General features: G+C 36.6%; 1 protein-coding gene across 1 annotated transcript in view; it reads left to right on the top strand.

The window, feature by feature from the left end:
- The window catches only part of IL1RAPL1 (interleukin 1 receptor accessory protein like 1), a 1,368,310-nt gene that overhangs the window by 396,688 nt on the left and 949,952 nt on the right, over positions 1–21,670 (top strand). The window lies entirely within an intron of this gene.

Genomic DNA, 21,670 nt, shown 5'->3' on the forward strand with positions numbered 1-21,670 from the left:
CTTGAGACGTAGGTTTAAGTTGTTTTCTTGCCTGAAGTGATGGACTGCCTGTTTAACAAGCTTCTCAGTAACTAGCAACGGCCAGGTGCAGAGGTCTATCCTACCAAGGCATAACCATCTTGGGAAGTCAGGATGTTGTCCTCCTGCCCCATCTTCACCTATTTGTTATTTATGGAGTTTTATAATATACAAAGCAGTTAGAAAATTCTGAGTGATTTTTCCCATGGTGTTAAATACATGTACAAAAAAAGGACAAATGTTTTTGGTGAAACAGGTTCAGAATTCTTGATGAGAGCAATCCATGGAGTCAAAGAAAGTGTGCTGCCATTGCCACTCCAGGTTCTTCTTTGTAATCTCTAGCAGATAATCTATAAATATCAATGACCTACAAGCACAAGACGAAGACTACAGGTGCTGAGGCAACATGGTATCATTAGCAATAATCAGTGCATGGCTGTGTTTTCTTACTAATACATGGGTAGAGAACCAAATTATTGAGCAACACTGTATATCTCTTACATTAGCTCATTAGTCTTGGAAGAATTCATTAATCATTTAAGCTTCAACGAAAAATGCCTAGGATTTGGCAGCATGATCAATGAGACATAAGTGAAAATATATATGTTTGAAGAGGAAAGTAAGGAGAATTGCAAGTGTAAGCATAGAAATTGATTGGACCTATGTGTATTCAAGACTGGAAATTGGACCTATCTGTATTTGAGGACAGAAGGTGTGTCACAATCATGACTGCCAACATAGGCATAGACAGAAAACAAAGATCTCTCTCTCTCTCTCTTTTGTCTCTCAAATGAATACATATATGTGCATGTATATATAAGCACTTTAACCATTACAGCTTAAGGTTTCCATTTATTTCCAGAAACCATAATCCGTATAATCACCTTTATAACTTTATATCTAATCAGTCATCACATCTTGTGTATTTCAAAGCCACCTATATTTTCACCTGAACTGTTGTAATAATCTTTCTATTGGCTTCTCTGTCATTTTCTTCAGTCCATCATTAATTACTGTGTCCTTGTTTATTTATTTATTTTTTTCAACGTTTATTTATTTTTGGGACAGAGAGAGACAGAGCATGAACGGGGGAGGGGCAGAGAGAGAGGGAGACACAGAATCGGAAGCAGGCTCCAGGCTCTGAGCCATCAGCCCAGAGCCCGACGCGGGGCTCGAACTCACGGACCGCGAGATCGTGACCTGGCTGAAGTCGGACGCTTAACCGACTGCGCCACCCAGGCGCCCCTGTGTCCTTGTTTAAAAATAGTTCTGACCTCTCCGTTATCTACCCAATGCAATCCAAAATTTTTCAGCTTGGATTTAAAGCACCTGATTATTATAATTATCATTTATTAAGAAACTTACATTAATGGACACATAACATAATTGTCTTCAACTCCCAAAACGTCCTTTGTAGATGGGGTATTGTTATCTCTTGCTTTGCTTAACAGGAATTTGATACACAGAAAAGTATCTTTCAAGTCAAAAGAGCAGGTGTAAGGAACAGAACTGGAATTCAACACATGTCCTGTTACTGCAGAGCACAGGCATTTTCCATTCCAACATAGTTTTGTTTAAATTTGACACATTCAACCTTTGTAGATTCATTACCCTCTACTTTCACCTCCTTGTACACTTTATACACATTCAGATTACCAACCCACCATGATTTAAATCTATTATCCTTTTCCCATTGGTCATGTCCTTCCTGCTATTGGCGTTTCCTTTGTCTGTATTTATTTCTCATTTAGATAACATCTGCTTATTCATCAAGATTCTGTTCAAATGTCTCTTCTCCTCTAAAATCTCTTTCAACCTATTGAGTTTGTCCTCTACTCCTGCAGTGTTTCCAGATCATACGGTTCATACTTCTATTGCTGTACCCATCCCATTTTATTTTAGTTGCTCATTTATGAATTCATAAGTTACTTCCTGAGGACAGAGCACTTACCTTCCTACTTTTTCTTGCACAACACAATGACTGTCCCTTTGTACATGTTCATAAATGCTTGCTGAATGAGTCAATTCTGTACCCATCTCACCTCAATATACTTGGACAATTGCATTACAAAATATACACCACTTTGATTTGTAAATCAGTTTAGAAAATTAAACCAGAAGTATATTCATGTTAAGTAATAGTGCTGTTTTGCTTGTGTTGGAATAGTGGAGAATTGGTTATTGCTAAGATTTATTTCTGGACAAACACTACAGCTGTCTATTTACAATTTTTCCCACTACAACTCATCATGTTAGTTACAAAGAACGCCTTAATTCTGGCCTTGGGTAGACCAGATAGGCTTTATTGGATCTTTTCTGATTAGGTATACAGTCTTAAGGCTGGACTTGTGGTTCTTCATTAGTGTTGTTGTTGTTGTTGTTGTTGTTGTTGTTGTTGTTGTTCTGTTCTGCTATGTTGATGCTAGTTCTATCTTTGGCTCATTTTTGAAAATTATACAAGTTTTCTTACAAATATTCAACTTGTAAATTGAATGTTTCTCTGTAGTTTTGTAGATCCTGTCAGCCCAGATTTTTTGCTTTGAACTGATTTTAGCAACTAACACTTAAAAAAATTCATGTATCTGAGTTATGACTACCCTCTGGTTTATTAATTAAAGGAATATATTGTGTGTCTACTTTATGCAGATTATTTCGCTAAGATGAACCAAGTGCTTGCCCTGTTTTTGAGAAGTGCACAGTGTATCCTTCGGTTTATTGTGTCCCAGGGAACAAAGAAAGCAAATGTTAATTTTGAAAAGTTAAAGGAGACCTCTCTGGAGAGGATTCATATTTGTTTTATGGTTGTGCTGTAATCAGTGAGTTAACCACTTTGCACTTAAACACAAATTTCTTGAGGCCTACTATAGGCCTGTAGAAAGGGCCATGTGCTCAGTATAAATTAGTGTGATGTGGTTACAGATATTGGCACTAGAGTCAGAGCTGAATGGGACTTCTGGCTTTTACACATGCTGGTTGTGTGATACCTGTAAGTTACTGGAACCCTCTGAACTTAATTTTGACATATCTAAAATGTAAATAGAAGAGTATTTATTCTAAAGAGACATTGTGATCATTAAATGAGGTATTGTATACATAGAATAGTATATAGCACTGGATAAACATTAAGTTTAGAGTACTTATTAAGGGCAGTTTTCAATAAATATTTGTCATATTAATAAATGGGAGACAAACATAGACATTACTGTGATGTTTTCCATGTATATATATCTTTCTTGATTTTTTTTGACACAGACAAACTAAACTGTACTTTGGGTTTTAGCTAAAGAAAACTATCAAAATCTGATCATTGTAAATCATGAATTAATGTTTCCTTTTGTGCTGCTGCTACTACAACTACTATCATTTTTATAGCATTTATATTTTAATGGAATTTTTCATTAACTCCTTTCATCCTTAGAGCAATTCCTGTGAGGAATGGTGTTATTTTTCTTGTTTTTTAAATGAAGAGACTAATACACAGAGGGATTAAAGGACTTGGTCTATGCAATTTGAGTTGTAAGTGGCAGCTCATTCCTGCAAATCAGGCATACTTACGCTGGTGCTTTATGTCTGTCCTCCCTGATTGTTGGCTAGTTTAAAATTGGAGAATGATCAGCTTCTTTATATAATATAATATGAATATGCTATCTTTATATGGAGAGGAGTATAAGGAGATATAGGTGGCACTACTGGCCTAAGTGTTTGTATAGATATAAATGTAGGTAAATAAATATGTGGAATGTGCTTACGCATTTTATTTTTTATTTTTTTATTTTTTAAAAATTTTTTTTTCAACGTTTATTTATTTTTGGGACAGAGAGAGACAGAGCATGAACGGGGGAGGGGCAGAGAGAGAGGGAGACACAGAATCGGAAACAGACTCCAGGCTCTGAGCCATCAGCCCAGAGCCCGACGCGGGGCTCGAACTCATGGACTGCGAGATCGTGACCTGGCTGAAGTTGGATGCTTAACCGACTGTGCCACCCAGGCGCCCCTGTGCTTACGCATTTTAAATGCACATTGAGTGGAATGTAAAAGTTTTCTGTATAAACTCAAAGTACCTTTTATTTATAAATATTTAACCATAAATGTGCAGTTAATTTGTATTCAAGAAAATTATGTCCTCATACCTTAAATTTTTAAAATAAGTTATCTTGTCATCTAGCCAATGCTCAACTCTTCAGTTTTATGGCCTACCACTTGTTTCCCTTTCTGAACTCATGGAGTGATTCAGTTCTCTAGAAGTATTGTGGTTGATCTTGGGGCACCTTGGTGGCTCAGTCGGCTGAATGTCCCAACTCTTGATTTCAAAGGTTTAGGTCATGATCCCAGTGTCATAGGATCAAGACAGAGCCCCATGTTGGGCTCCACACAGAGCGTGGAGCCTGCTTGAGATTCTCTCTCTCCCTCTGCCACTCTCCCCTACTTGCACACTCTCTCTAAAATAATAATAAGTATTGTGCTTAATATTTATTTCATACTGGTGCATTTTCTGTGATAATCAGTTTCCCGATTGTTCTGGGAAATCTTAGGTTGTCTTTGAAGACGATAAATAAAAGGCTGCCCCTTCTGTGGAGCCTTTTTTGAACTGTCTAGATTGAACATTCCCTGGACTTCATGATACTTTAATTGTCCTGTCACATTAAATGGCATTGATCTAAATTATTTTGGCATTACTCCATTCTGGCCCAAAACCTGGCACAAATTTGAGATCAATAAATATTTGAATTGAGCTCAAAAGACTTAGGATATGAGTGTTTTGGGGAATTTGCTGAAGGAAAATTGAAAGATAAAGAAGAAAAATTGAATAACTTTCCAATTGATTGTCTTTATTCAGTCAATATATATTCATAAAGGCCTATTAAGTGCCTTCTTACCACTAGGGATTCAACAATAAACAAAGTATACAACAATTTTACCCTCATGGAGGTCATATACTAATGTAAAGAGATCTAAATAATATGTAAAATGTATCTTAAATGGTGATAAATGCTTTGGAAAAAGATAAAGCAGTAAGGTAGGATATGGAAGTTTTGGAAGGAGGTTGCAGTTTTAGGTAGGGTGGATATGGAAGACTTTCCTGAGTAGGTGATACTTGAGAAAGACTGGAAGGAGATAAGGACTAGAGATGAGGAAGACTCATGGAAGAGCATCTCGGGCAAAGGTAAATAACAGTGCTAAGGCTATGAGGAATGAACATACCTGGCATGTTCAAGGAAGAGCTGGGAGATCAAAGTGGCTGGATAAAAACGAAGGATGGTTAAGGAATAGATATAAAGTCAGAAAAATCACGTAAGATCTTATAGGTTAAAGGAATGTTAGTTAATATGACTAAAAGAGAAAGTGAGTAGAACATTTTGAAAACAGCCTAACATTATCTGACTTAATATTTTGAAAGTATAACCTTGGCTTTATGTTGAGAATAAACTGAGGTATGGTGGTTTGTAAGGTTGAGTAAAGGTACAGGGGAGAGAACAGGGAGGCCCGTTATGAATCCATTAAATAGTTTAGGCAAGAAAGGATGATGGCTTCATCCAGGGTGGTAGCCCTGAAGGTTATGAGAAGCATTTGGGGTGTGAATATATTTTAAAGATCAGACAGAGTTTGCTGAGAGGTTATATGTATGGGTTAAAAGAAAAGAAAGATTCAAGGAATAATACAGAAATTTTGGCTTGAACATTTGAGAAGATAGTTGTCATTAACTGAGGTGGGAAAAACTCTAGGAGGAATACGTATAGGAGAAGGGATCCTTAGCGAAGTACTTCTGTAAAGGGCCAAACAGTCCATATTTAAGTTTCACCAGCCAAAAGGTCTCTTGCAACTACACAGCTCTGCTATTTTAGCAGAAGCAGCCCCAGATAACAGGTAAGCAAAAGAAACATGACCATGTTCCACTAAAACTCTGTTTACAAAAAGAGGTACCAGACATGATTTGGTCTACAAGCTATAGTTTGCAGATTCCTGTTTAAGAAGCCAAATGAAGTGTTTCAAGGAGGAAGGAATTAATGGTTGTATCAAATACTGCTGACATCTGCTAGCCTTTAGTGACCTTGACAATATCAGTTTCAGGGAATGAAAGCCTAAGTGAAAGAAATACTTGGGTCAAGAGAGAATTGAGGAGAGGAATTGGAGGTAGTAACAACTGCTAGATTTTTTTAAGTTTCACTTTTAAGGGGAACAAAGAAATGGAGCTATATACTGTGGGTTCAAAGTAGAGTTAAGAGAGGCTGTTTTTAAGATGGGTAAGGAATAGCATAGCATGCTTATGGAAATGATCAAGAAGAGAGGGAGAAATTAGTAATGCAGGAGAGAGTGGGGCTAACTGCTGGAGCCACGTCCTTGTGTTGGCAAGAAGGAATGGAATCTAGAGCACATGAGACATGGCCTGTAATGGGAACACACACTGGTGACCCAAGGTGTTGGGTACTGGTTCAGGCATGGGGGCAGTTATGGTGATAGAGACTCAGGAGCAATTTTCTTTGCTTGCCTCACTTTTCTCAGATAAATGAGAAGCAGTGTCCTCAACTGAAAATGGGGAAGGTGCTGTTGGTGGTTTGAGGAAGAAGACAATAAAATAGTCACGAAGAAGGGGTTTCTTGAATTTAGCTTCACATTAGAATTACCTCAGGGAGCCTTTAAAAATTCCCAAGCCTAAATTTACAGCCATGACCAATTAACTCAGAATCCTGGGGTGATGCCTGTCTTTAACACTTCTTAAAAATTACTGTGTAGGTAAATTTGAGAACCACTGATCTAGGAGTACAGGAGAAGGTGTCAACTAAGAAATATAGTAAGATTGCTGGGTTATGCTGAGAGCTAACTTAAAGTTAGTAGCCATTAATTTAAAATGAGACTAGTCAGAATAATTACAATTTTTCCTCCAGAAGATTCAACATTGTGAGATTGAGCAAGGAATGAATGGAGGAGGGTTGGCTCTCTCTGGGGTTTCACATTTATTAGGTGAGTATCAGAAGTGAGAGTGGGCAACGGGACTTGAGAGTGTATGCAATAAAATGATTATAATGATAAATCATGGAGTTTATACTTGATAGGAAGAGAAATGAGACAAAGGGCATGAGAGATGGTGAAAAGCCAATAGAATGAATGGATTGCAGGGTGTGGTGACATCCAAGAATTGTTGAAATAGGGGTACTAGACAGAATCAGCTGGAAACTTAGGTGCAGTTAGAAAGTGCAATACTTAAAGCTGAGCCTATGACACAGTGTAGGGAATTACCATGGGGCCAAGTGGCCAAGTTAGGGTAGAGAACAAGATCTCTGGATTCAAGGAGTAAAGTGAATTACTAGGGCAAAATGATAAGACAGTTGTTTTTAATGAATACTGAAAGTATTATAAATTATGACAAGAATCATATATTGGAAATAGTGACTATGAGGCAGGAAGTTGAAATTGTCAGGGAACAAGAGAACATCATACTCAATTGATAGTTCCTTATTGTCCTCATTTGATGGGGACTGTTCCCTCTTGAGACATTTTGAACAGTGTGACAACATGAGTTTTCTTGTACCTCATTCAGGATAGTTGCACATGTAGCCAGGTATTAGCAGTTTCCTTTTTGCCCTATTTTATGCTAGCTATTAGTGATTCGGTAGTTTATAATGGTAATTGTGTAATCATTGGTTTTTACACTTAAACATAGAATATTCAGGCATTTTTTGGGTAGAGACAATTTTTCTCCTTGAAAGAATACACCTCTTGGCTACAGGGTCGGTCCAGTAATAGTAATAAAATTACTCTCCATGGAGAATACGTTTTCTTTATCTTGGTCTTGCTTTTAACATTAGCCTTAATCTGAAAACAAAATCAGCAATCCTAAAGCAAAAAGAAAATAATTATGTTTCTGAAAACAGGAAGTCAAAAAATTACCAGCACATTGGATATGTATTTCAATCTCCTGGGTAACAAGTTTGTTGTGATGGATGTTGGTTTTGTTTTCTCCTTAGTTAGTGCAACATGTTATGGGGAAAATGCAGTGTGTTGATAAAAAACCTATTAAGTATTTCTAAAGTTGAAAATACTTAAAGCCCTTAATCCACCACATCAAATGGTAAATGATTCCCTGCAGTAGAGTTCTGTATTCCAAGTTCAGCAGAACTGACTGATGGATGTTTTCCGATCATTCCTGAAATTATATTGCATTAGAACATCGTGAATACTTGAGGTATACACTACAACTGTTCATCTCCCTGTGTTTGAAAGAGCAGAGCCTGTGAGCTAAGATTCAGTATGAATTACTACCTCTCTCCACATCAGTCACTCAACATGCAAATCGTATCCATTCCCATGAGAGCGATGACTGATTCATTGAGATATAATGACTCTATCACTTGGAGGGAATTCTCTTCTCCCATCTTGAGTCCTTTACACAGGCTATTTCACATGAACAAACCAATATCTCTGCCACTCCAGTTTTCTTACCTCTTTAAATTGATGTTTCTTTACATCTTTATGGATGAATTCATAAAGCACGTCTTTATGGATTAATGCCAATCATACTTTTGTTCCACTAAATGCTACAGACCAGGCTTAGGCAGTCATATTTATGTACCAAGTCAAAAGTTTGTTAATGTGTAAAGTTTATTATATCCACATAGTGCTATGTTCTCTATTTAAAGTATCCTACCTATATTAATCTCATTTCTGAAATGAGATTTTTCACAGAAGTGCATTATCAACACCTGAAACCTACAGTTGGACTTTCCTAGGATAGAGATCATGAATCTCACTCCTCGCATCCTCAACCTCATGGCCCATTTATAATGACTGTGTTTGGTTTGTAGATTTGACTTGTTATGTGAAATACTCCATAGCAAGAGTTTTCTGTCAAGAGGGGGGTTTGTAGTTGGATTCAGGACAGGTGCATAACTGAGTCACCTAGGTAGTTTCTTTTCTTCTTGTTTTTCTACATCATACACATGCCTTATTTCCACCTCACCCCATAGAGCTGCTAATCCTCAGGGATAAGGTATCTGAAATCTGATAAAACTCTGTGCTTGGCCCAGTGTTTCAGGTGGAATGAGCTGGGCTTCTAGTAGCCTTGACAAGAGGTCAGGTACACGTTTCACTTACATGCCATGTCCCTCAAAGGAGAACTCCTTTTTAACAGTGATGGTAAACAATTGACAGTTCAAATCATGGATTTTTAATGAATACATCTGAAAAGAATACTGAAATAATCTAACCATCTCCTTTTTCTTTTGTTTTTTTTTTGTTTGTTTGTTTTTGCTTTTTAACAAAGAAATTGAAGTAGTTCTATTCCAAGACTCATAAGCTAATACTTTTTCTGTTATACTGCTTCTCAGTTAATGATTTGCTGATTACTAGCTGTATGCAAAAAAAAAAAAAACGTTATTAAACCATTTAATATGTTTAAGAACATGATTCCTCCCTCAAGGCCCTTAACATCTAGTTGACAAGATAATGAAAACCATATGTGCCTTTCTGACGATCCTTAGCAAGATGTCCATGTTGTATGATGGTCTCTACTGTACTTCCTTTCCTCTTCCTTACAGTTTTTTCTTGATACTCACCTCCTAAATGTAATGAGAACGTAGATCTTTCTTCTTCCCTGCGGTGGAATAGGACCTGACCCAGAGTCAGTGTTCAGTGCTGTTAGAAAAGGACCAAAGGAAAACCTGAACCTTCTTCCTTGTGTGTATGCTCTTCACGAATCTTGAAGTATCCTAACTCAGCTGTTAATTTTTTTCCATTTCTTCAAACTCTACTGATTGTTTGAGGCCCAACAGTAGTGCTGTCTGCATCGCATAGCCCCATCTCTCTTTCACCTGCTTCACTCCCCAAACTGTTTTCCCATGGACTGCTTTTGAATTTCCTCCTAGCTCCTGTTCCTTTCTTATCCCATCCTATTTGTGTCTATGCAGTAAACAGTTGCTGAAAGCTCACAGTACATTAGCCTCTAAAGAGAACTGAGGGATAATGCAAGTATCCCACTAATTTGAGGGCTCTTCTCTATTTTTCTCAAGAACTGATCAGTTGAGCAAAACCTGATTGTCATAGAGAGGGTGTCTGGTTTCTCTTTCAGTTTCTTTGCTCCAGATATAACAAGTTTGGCGAAGAGGCTGTGTATCCATTGCCTACTTAGATTTCTAGTTTTCTAATAGTGCTAACTCTTTGTTGGTATTTATGCTTTTCATTAGATCCTCTAGGAAGCCTGCTGTAATAATTTGTGAGAAAGCTCTTTGGGAATCAACCCATGAGCACTGAAATCAAAACTTTGCTTCAGTCTTACAATTTCCTTATTTATAATATAGGGATAATCATAGTTACCTCCCTTACGGAGTTGTGAGGATTAACAGAGTCATTACATGTAAAGCACTTAGAATACTGGAAGCACTCATTAAATATCATTATTCTTATGGTTTTTCTTCAGTAATCACAATATAACACCATGCTGTTAGCGTTCAGTACTGTTCTTTTATGGAAGCTTCTAACCAATTAAGAGTATGTATTCATTCATTCATTCATTCATTCATTTATGTTAAGTATTTTTTATTTTACTTCCAATATAGTTAACATAGAGTGTTCTATTAGTTTTAGGTGTACAATAATGTAGTGATTCAACAATTCCATACATCATTAATCAGTGCCCATCATGATAAGTGTACTCTTAATCCTCTTCACCTATTTCCCACATCCCCTCACCCACCTCCCCTCTGATACGCTTTAGTTTAAATTAGTACTCTCAAAGTTATGTTTTTTCTTTTGTGATACATTTCACAGTTGCCTAAAGACAAATAGAGGCACCAGTACATTAAGTTAGGTACCTGGGATTGTAAGATCTAATGAAGTACAAAGATCTAACCACAGGGTCAGGTACTTCTGCTACTAAACTTGGGTGTCATCAACTTTTCTGCTTCTTAGTTACTTTTGTTCAAAGGTTTTAAACATTTCAGTATCATACTTAAGTATAGAGCCATACATTTTAACAATATAGAGCATGAATGCAACTATTAGGTATAATGTAAATATGTTTCAAATATTTTAAGTACTCTCTCCATATATGAAATAAACATACATATCATTTGTTTAGATGAATCCTTGACTGTTATTTACTTTCCTAAAGCTCCCATCTTCCTGTCCACATTAGAATTATTTAAATTACTTAGGCAGACAGGGTGGCTCTCAGACTAAAATATGTCTGATTATCCTTCTGCTACTTATTCACTTGGGAATTTTCTCCCTTTTGTACATAGACAACAGAGTACTCAAAGGGGGACTTGGCATTCTTATCCTTCACTCTTTCCCAACTCTCTTGGCAACTTCCTCTTCTGTGTGTAAAACAGTATTAAAGTTATCCAAATGTTCATCACCACCCCTTTCTACTTTTGATACTCCTCTAACAATGGCACTAATCTACACCATGTCTTCCTGGGTTCTCTTCCCTCATGACTTATGATTTATTAAGGATTAGCATTAGCCTAGGAGCAATGTACTTCCTCCTGTCCCAGCCATATTTAGGAGTTTCCACTTCATACTGCCTCACCTTGGCGTTTATCTTTTCAGGGCATTTTTGTTCATCTGTATTTTTTTTTTTTGAGAGAGAGAGAGAGAGAGTGCATAAGTGAGCGAGGGGCAGAGGGAGAGAGAGAGAGAGAGAGAAAGAAAGAAGTGGGACTCGCCCAAAGTGGGGCTTGTGCTCACCTGAAGCATGGCTCAAGCTTACCTGATGTAGGACTCAAACTCAGGAAACTGAATCGTGACCTGAGCCAAAGTTAGATGCTTAACGACTGAGCTGCCCTATTTATTTGTCTGTTTTTATTTTAATCAGTACTGCATTTTACTTCCATATTATATTATTGTAATGTAAGCAAAAAAAATCATGACATAAAATGTAGTTATTATTTTCTTGATATTTATCTTATTCACTGGATAGTTTTGACTATAAGTTTTTTAAGTCTTATGATTATTTTACAGATTAAAAAATATAATTCTGAAATAGTAATGTAGCCAAGTAATACAGGGAAGGAATTACCTCACAGAAATCTGTATGATAAAAATGTCAACAACGAAACTAGATACAACTCTGAGATCTCTGGACCTTACTACCCTGAAATGCATCATCATTGTTAATAGTTTATATTTACTACTTGAAATAGACTAAATAATGATAAAATATTGTTTTTAAAGTATTTTATGCCACTAATGAGTCCAAGAGCATTTGAATAGCCTGTGTGTGACAAATGCCCAAGAAAGTTCTAGCACAGTGTTATCTAATATAATTTTCTACAATGATGGAAATTTGCTGTATCTCTGCTTTCCAACAGGGAAGTCACAATCCACATGTGGCTATTGTGTACTTGAAATGTGGTTTAATGCAACTGACCTGAGACTGACTTTTTAATTTGAACTGTTATTAATTTTAAAAAGCCACATTTGTTTCTTGGCTACCATATTAGAGAGAAGAGTAAGACTCTAGAGACTTCTCAACTACCCTTAAAATTGTAACTCACAAGACCAGGTTACTTTGTGGTCATTCTCAGGCTACTGGCACACTGCAAAGAAAAACAAATCCTACGTTTAACTGTAAGCAGAAAACAAAACAAAACAAAACAAAACTTTGAGAGGCAATTTTGATATTTACTAATTTTTTTGTTAAGTGGATGAAATATTTAAGGTCCTCTCATTCCTTTGTTTGAAGACCTCTTACACTTCAGTGCTCTCTTCTCATTTCCATTTCAAAGACTCCTTACAACTGATCTTTTTTTCATATCACTCATACTCCCATCTTTCACTGGCCCTCCTCATCCGGCTTTTCTTTAGACCCATCATTCCAACCAACATATCAACAGACACTTGACCAAGAATACTGCGCACAAAATCCTCATCCCTGAAAGAAGTTGAGGCAGGTGGTAATTTCAAGTTCATAATTTGCTATCTTCCATAAGAAGAAATATTTGCCAAGTCTAACTTTGGGTTATATGTTAGGATCACTTATGGATATCACCCTTTTTCTACCCTATAGTCAAGACTATTTCTAGTCTGAATTTTATGAGACCTCCAGTTTTAAGAAAAACTAATGTGTACTGAATGCTTGAAATAGTAGCAGCACCTCAAGGCAAGAATAATATCTCAAGGTTTCATCCACTTCTTTGGTCTAATTAAAATTTAAATAATATATATATACACTGGATGTGATTTAAACCAATGAGCAAATTACATTGTAGATGAAATTAATTAGCTGGGGGAAAGCCAAAACAAAACAAAGCAAAACAAAACAGATGACTTCCTTCTTCCCAGAATGAAGAGTTTATCCTTTACATTTTAAGTTTTCTTCATTTGGGATTCATTCAACAAATGCCTGTTGAGCTTTGAATGTGTGTTAATCATGGTTAAAAAAAATTATATATTGCTGATAAAAACATTGACCCCCATATGCAGCCTTCAAGCTATAAAGGAGGGACAGAGAAAACAACAAAGCCCATAACATAAATAAAAATTGCTACCTGTGATCTATGTAATGGAGGAATGAATAGGGTAGAATAATAAATTGTAGCAGGACACGGATGTTATACTAATGCACAGGCATTAGAAACTAAGTCTTACATACGATACAGAATAACACATGTGCACAGAGATTTTCCTTAATGTTTTGTAGATTTGACTTAGGAATTATCTTCTTTTATTTATTTTTTTTAGCACAGATGGTTTTTTAAAAAAATTTTTTAATGTTTTCATTTATTTTTGACAGAGACAGACTATGACCAGGGGAGGGGCAGAGAGAGAGGGAGACACAGAATCCGAAGCAGGCTCCAGGCTCTGAGCTGTCAGCACAGAGCCTGACACGGGGATCGAACTCACAGATTGTGAGATCATGACCTGAGCTGAAGTTGGACGCTTAGCCGACTGAGCCACCCAGGCATCCCAGGAACTATCTTCTTATATATTAGATATTAACATCCAAAAATAGACTTTTGTAAGCAACTGTCTGACCTTTTGAATCACACATGTGAAATAAGACTTCAGGTTATTCCATGAAGTTTATGAATGCCAAACAACAATTGCGTTTGAGTAATGTTTCCTTCTTTGCCTAAGGAGCACTACCAGTGCAGTAATTTGTATTTTTTTTTTCAACGTTTATTTATTTTGGGGACAGAGAGAGACAGAGCATGAACGGGGGAGGGGCAGAGAGAGAGGGAGACACAGAATCGGAAACAGGCTCCAGGCTCTGAGCCATTAGCCCAGAGCCTGACGCGGGGCTCAAACTCACCGACCGCGAGATCGTGACCTGGCTGAAGTCGGACGCTTAACCGACTGCGCCACCCAGGCGCCCCCTGTATTTTTAAAAAGTCATTCATTTATTTCATGAAAGTGAGTAGAAATTGAAAAATGAAAGGCTGTTATGGATGAGAAGGATAGATCCATTGAATCGTATGTATTGCATTACCCTTGGGTGTATCTAAACATACTAGATATAAAGTGGTAGATAGTGGGCTCTATTGAAAATAAAAATAACAAAATCAAAAGAGTATGTACAACATGCCAGTATTGCAGGATTATCAAAATTGTGCCTAAAAGTTAAGATCTGAATATTTTTAAAAAATAAACTAGGTCTCATGGAATGGAAAACTGCTTGCTATCATGAGAGTCGTCTTCAACTTTTGCACATTAAAAACATTTAAAAATTAATTGTGTGGAAATGAAATGGAATGTTTCTTATATTTGTTCCCAAGGTGTTATTTCTTCCCATTTTGTAACTATCAAATGGGAGCTAAGTAACTTCAGGAGCCATAATTTAGCTAGGAAATCACATGGATAGGATTCAAAGTCAGAATGATGTGGTTTCAAAGTCTATGTTTTTTTTCTAGCCAGTGATTCAAAAGTATATTTATCAGGAGTTTCAGGTGAATCAGCACCAAACTGTTTTTGTGCTTTGTTCACATAGGAATAAAGAGTAAAATTACAGCAGACAAAGGAGTAGTTGAAATATGCTAATTTGTACTTGCTTTTGTCAAGGATAAGAACTTGAGATTTTGTTTTCTTTTTAAAACCCAATTTGGTTTTCTGCACAGAAAAGGCACCCATTTATATTTAGAAATTTACTAAATTTTTGTTTTGCTAATCCTAAGGGTGGGATTATTTTTTTTACGATTAAGTGTAGTTAATGGGTATTAGGATGTTGGGAAGTAAAGTGCAAAATTCTTTTAAAGACTTAGTGATATGAGTTTATCAAAGGAAGAGCTACTCTTTACAATGTATTTGTACTTTGATGTGTATACAAAGTTCTGTTTAACTTTTAGACCTATCTTTGAATTTTCACTGATTGCTTAAGAAATAATAGCTTATTCATATTTTAGGATCTCTCTTTTCATCTTTGTACATTTAATTTTGAAACACTACCTAGGATCATTTCCCACCTTTAGGGAAGGTGTGGTTTTATCTAATATTCCGAAAGCCTATAGGAAAGTCGTTTTAGAGAATATTCCAGAGGTTACTTACATCAAGTTCTGTGGCTGATTTCCGAAGTTACTGTGGGAACACATTTTACCACAGTTCTGCTGCTCAAGCCAAAAACCTGGATGCTTTGTTCTTCCTGAGATATCAAAAATAAAAATTCATGAAATTCTCACATCCCACCTGTTCGCTTATCTGGGCTAAATGCTGTGGTGATTTTTTTTTTCAGGTTGAAATACTGGAAAAGAAAATCACACATACACACACACACACACACACACACACGCACGCACGCACCCACACACATTGATTTCTGTACCTGAACAATGCTATTGAATCCGAATTACTAAACTCATATAGTGCTTCTTCCCAGGGAATATAGAATATTATTGTTATTAGGATATTATGGCACCTGTATCCTCAGTGGCTATCTTTTGTCTCAGCTCTCCTTGGTGGCTTATTGTATGAAAACAGAGAAGCAGAAGTCTGACGTAGGAGTATGTTGACAAATGATGGTTTTTATCTTGATAATTTCACCAAATGTATGAACTGAGTTTGTCACTTACTAGAGTAAGTGTGTTGAATGCCCTCTGTGTGTGCATCAGGACAAGTGGTCTAATCAAGTTCAACTGTTCTGTGTCTATTTGGCTTGGCTTAATTAAAATTCAGCCCTGCTTTTGAGCAAGCCGCAGTGGTTTGGCAGACCTTCAAAGGGCTATACTGCAGCAAACAATAAAAGTGATAAAGGCGTATAGTAACAATCAATACAATGCAAACACCCCTCTTACTTACAAATCGAGTCGAAAGTAGTTCCTTGAAGCATTCTTATCTGCTTCTGGTGATATAATTAAAATTTTTGAAACACTTTATTTGTAAGTTTGCCTACACTCTCCTTGTCAATGGGCTGCCTTTTTTTCCCCCAGTGAAGCTAAAGAAAACGATACCAAAATAAATGAGCACAGTACAAATCCTTTTTAATTTTTATAACCCTTGTGTTATTTGTTGCACACATGAATGAAAAATTACATGAAGGATTTTCACCTATGTGAGGAAGAGAGTCCTGAATTCATCTTCCTTCCATTCATTTGTGTTGGTTGGGGAGGGTATATTGTTGGTGATCATCCTTTTTATTCAGTCCACTGTTTTTGGCTGACTGCCCTGGTCCCAGATTTTCTCACAAACAGCCATCTGGCATTCTCTCTGTCCCCTACATATATCTCCTTCAGGACCTCCTGCAAGCAGGCTGGAGAATTTCACAGCTTGGGGGCATGGGAGTATACATGAAGTTGCAGCCACTTCAGGGCACATTTCTCACCTATCGCCTATATATCTGTCATTGCTAGATGTTTAGTGGAAAGAGCTGCTAGTACACTGGGGATCAGTAGACCTTGATGGGGGCAAGTCCCAGAGCACCTGTGGTTTGCTGTATTTTTAACTAGTCTGCGTTTGAAGAATGGACACTGACAAAGCCAGATCTCTGTATTTCACATGTTCATTTTGGAATGTTAGTGTGTATAAATTCATATGGAAGATGCTTTTAAAAATTCAAAGAGATCGTATTATTTATTATAGCACAAATGGTTGTAGTCTCTCAAATTTATTGATGAGTGTTTTCCTGTGCTTAGGGTGCATATGTAAATATCACTTCACATTGTAACAGTTATAAAAGAAGGAAAGTTTCAGAAGGTATCCAAAATGTATATACAGGAAACTCCACTTGTTCAGGACATTCAGAAGTGTTTTATTGCAGTTTGACCCCAATGTGTGTGTGCTTTAGGTTTGATTTTGGATTACAGGTTTTATTCAAGGACTGAGATCATTCTTATAAGGACATGTTTCATTATTGTTTGGGATTTATCACTGACTTATATAGCTGAAAGAGAGATGCACTGGGATAGAGCCATCACAACTGTTCACAGAATTATGGCCAGTGGAATGGCTGGTTGCAAGGCCAAGATTTTGTGGACTGTTTCTATGGCTCTCAGCCAGTACATCTCTTATTAGCTGTAATGGAAGCCATGTGCTTTTCACTTTTTTTATATCATGTCCATTATCTGCTCATTACTCTTAAATTATCTAGAGCTTTCATTCTGTTGTTATTCCATTAAGATCCCAAAGGCATAAAATAAACTTGAAAAAGTCATTTAATTATTAATATAAGAACAAGCTACCTTACCACACTGAAGAAAATATAATTGTGAAAAACAGGTCAGGTGTTAATTTGTGTTCAGGATGCAATGTTAAGGTAACTTAATAGTCTTTGTAATGACTTATACTGATACTCATATGCTGATACATGTACAAGGTTCAGTGAAATTCCTGCTGTAGAGTACTGACTGTGATATTTCAATTTTGTATCACGCAATTATATAAATTCTAAATGTCTATGAAGACAAAGTTGTAAACACAACTAATAACATTTCTCTTCTTAGGTAATTTCACCAAGATTTCCATGTGAAGAGAAAATATAGAATAGTCAGTGTTTATTCCTTCTAGAAATGTCCATCATTTATTTGTGTAGTAATTATTTTGGGAAAATAAATTTATATTTGTAAAACAAATTTTCTTAAAATGTGTCATGAGTGTATTGCTCAACTTTATTCTAATACAGTTGGTGGTAAAAAACATTTCAGGGTACTTACGTTAAACAGTTGAGACAGAAAACAATGGTTGTTGGGTAAAACACATGTAGTTTCCAGTGTTTTCATGACACTCAGTGATTTGCTAAATTCTTATAACAAGCAGATGTCTTTTCTGATATTCCTCCTTATATTCTGAATTATAATATGTTGAACCTACAGCAGAGCAACCAAACAAAGGTAAAAATCTTAAAGAGTTGTTTTTCTGACATAAAACACAAAAAAATCAGCCACCAGTCAGCACCCCTGCTCTCCAAATGATTATTTGTTTCATTCTGGGGTGAACATAGTCTTAATCTGCTTTGGGCATTATATTGAAACTTCATTAGTGTTAGCTGCAGTCTGTACCATTTCTGAGCCAAATCCTCTAGCTTCCCTTTGAGATCATATCTGGAATAAGCTTACCTTGTTGTATTACATTTCAGAAGTTTCTTAAAGCTAAATCAGGAATAATATCATTGGTAAGTAAGGTTTCATAGATCTGGATAGGAGATATCTACATTGAATGTGAATTAATCTAAAATCCTTTGACATACTAAATAGTTCTCTATTTCAGTGAAACATACAAGTATTCAGTGTTTCTTTTCAGCCTGTTATCTCAAGCTTAAGTTTCCCACTTTTTCCCCCTGTTGCTCACTTTTGACCCATGTGTAAGAGTGAGGCTAATGAGATACATGCCATGAAGTTGCTAGAGGAGAAACAACATAGGTGGAAACTGAGGCCACCCACTCTGCCAGGAACATCCATTGAGGATGGGTGTTTCCATATGCAGCGTCCACCAACTGCAAAGATACATGAGACCAGGACAGACCTTTTGATGTCTCCAAATGTAGGATCAGAATGCCAAATCTGAGCACTCTTATGTGGTTCACCTAATAGAGATGATACGAATATATAGAATGGTTTTATTTTGGAGTCTTTTCATACCGACTCTTAGGAGGCCTTTGGAATAGGGATTTTTTTCTTCCATGATTTTAAACACCAGAATATCAGTAAGATGTGAAGGTCACAGCTCTAACTTCTCATATAATTTGGGATACAAGTTATAATTTGGAAAAAGAGATGGCTAACTTAATGTGTGTGGACACATATATCCTGACATACAAATGCTCTGATCATGGAGTCTTACTCAGAGAAATTAAAAATACATAGTTTGTTTGCTGTTATATCAACCTACATTCCACCATGATTCTGTTCTAGATATTAACTCTTCTCTTTTTCTATTTGTTATGGGAGTCTTTTAAGGAGATAGAAACACATGTCAAAACAGAAACCACTTAGTCTATGCTTGTGTGTGTGCTTGTGTTTACGGATGAGAGCATGCACAAAATTCTCATACTTTTTAGCTAGCTTCCCAGTAAGTGTTAAAACTTTAAACACTAAAACATGACCATCAGGAATTTCAAAAGTCTGAGAACTCTTTGCATATCAGATAAAATTGGGATAGAGTATTTTAAAAATGTAACTGAATCCCTTTAAGATAGTTTAAAACTGCATCAAGGAATGATACATAGTGAGAGGGAGTTATTGTTCTTTTGACCTTGTATGTTATTAAAATTCAACCTTTGATTTCATGAAAAATAAAGTATGAAAATCCCATGGTATCAGGGGTGTATCTCCTCCTAGGTCTTTCTCAAATGCCATGTATGGAGATTTTAGAAATCCAAAAATTCGAGGGAAATAATCAAATGAAAATATTTTGACCAAAGTTAATTATTTTTGCAGACTAGGATGATATTGAACTGAAGTTTTTTTGTTTTCTTTTTTTTTTTTTTTCAACGTTTATTTATTTTTGGGACAGAGAGAGACAGAGCATGAACGGGGGAGGGGCAGAGAGAGAGGGAGACACAGAATCGGAAACAGGCTCCAGGCTCTGAGCCATCAGCCCAGAGCCTGACGCGGGGCTCGAACTCATTGACCGCGAGATCCTGACCTGGCTGAAGTCGGACGCTTAACCGACTGCGCCACCCAGGCGCCCCAGTTTTTTTGTTTTCAAGAGTGATATAGAGACATAAATCTATGTGGATAGCATAACATTTAAGAACAAAACATTGTTAATAAGAATACTGAGATAGAATTTTATGTTGAAGGATAATAATATATTTTAATAAATGAAAATGTGGAATATATGGACCCTCATATGATAGATACACACCATATGAATCACTAGTAGTGTTTACCTTTTATTTAAAAATTACTTATTGAGTGTCTCTTCTGTGGGAGATGCTATCGTAGCACTAGTAATTATGTAAGTAGTAAAAGAGACACAATTATTGACTTTGTGGGCTTACGTTCGAATTTGGTGGTATACAACTTGAAACTTTTTCAATGAAACATAGGTTGAATTCTTGTTTTAATGCTTACTGACTGGATGATTTAGAATTTGAATACCATGTGAGAAAACTAACACTTCAACCCTTAACACTTTAAACACTTAACACCTTAAAACTAGTTAGTGAGGGTGCTAGGAAATGAAATCAAGCTTATGTGGCCCTTAAGTTAGTAATTTTTCCATTTTTCTACATTAGATCATAATTATATAGGAATGATTTGAAAACTGTAACGTGAGAAGTAACAGTTGGTTTTATAATTTTTCACTTTGATTTAGTGTTCCTTGGTAAATCTATACAATCAACAAATATTTATTGAAGGCCTACTACGGGCATGTATACTTTGGAATCTTGGGGATATTGTCAGGAACAAGAAAAAACAAAGTCCCACTTCTCATGAAGTTCAAATTCTAGTGTGGAAATATGGATAATAAAATATGTACATGGGGAAATACCAAGTGGTAGTAAAATGCTATGGTGAAAATAAATCATGGAAATTACTTTGTACTAGGTGGCCAGGAATCCTTTCTCCTAGGGACCTGAATGACTAAAAGAGCCACTTGTGCCAAGATGTGGGAAGGAATGTTTGAAAGAGAGGGTAAAGCTAGTGCAAAGGCGCCGAGTCTGGAATGAGCTTGCCTTTTAAAGTATCTGATATTTGTCCAATGTGACTAGAGCAGTAGCGCTCGAAGTGTGATTACCAGACCAGTAACCTTTGCATCCAGTTAGTTAATAGTATCCTTTTCTTGATAATGTCCTTGATTTGAAAATTATACTGTGATTATGTAAGACCTTAACATTTGGGGAAATTGGGTAAAGATTATACAGCGGGATCTCTGTCTTACATTTGCAGTTTCTCCATAAGTATGAAAATATTTGCAAAGGGAAGTTTAGAAAAGTAACAAGAGCAACTCTAAGAGCAAAAAGGAAGGTTTTAAGCAGTAGAACCAGTGGACTTCTGGGAGCTAGTCTATATTGTAAGAAAAAGTATTCATGCTCTGGTGTGGAACATGGGCTGGGAGGCAGAGCTGATGTGAGTGCAGTGACCAGCAGAGGGAGTTGCCACTGTCCAGAAGAAAATGGTGGTGGCTAAGTCTGGCATGATGGTAGTTCTGGTAACAGCTGTGAGCAGATAGGTGATAGTAGAATGTGCAGTTCTAATGAACAAGGCTTGCTGATCAAGTGTGACTTAAATTTCAGGACCAAGCTATTGGATTGATGCCGGCGATACTTACTGAGAAGGCAAAGATT

Source organism: Leopardus geoffroyi, chromosome X (genome assembly GCF_018350155.1).
Source record: "Leopardus geoffroyi isolate Oge1 chromosome X, O.geoffroyi_Oge1_pat1.0, whole genome shotgun sequence".
In the NCBI taxonomy this organism is placed as follows: domain Eukaryota; kingdom Metazoa; phylum Chordata; class Mammalia; order Carnivora; family Felidae; genus Leopardus; species Leopardus geoffroyi.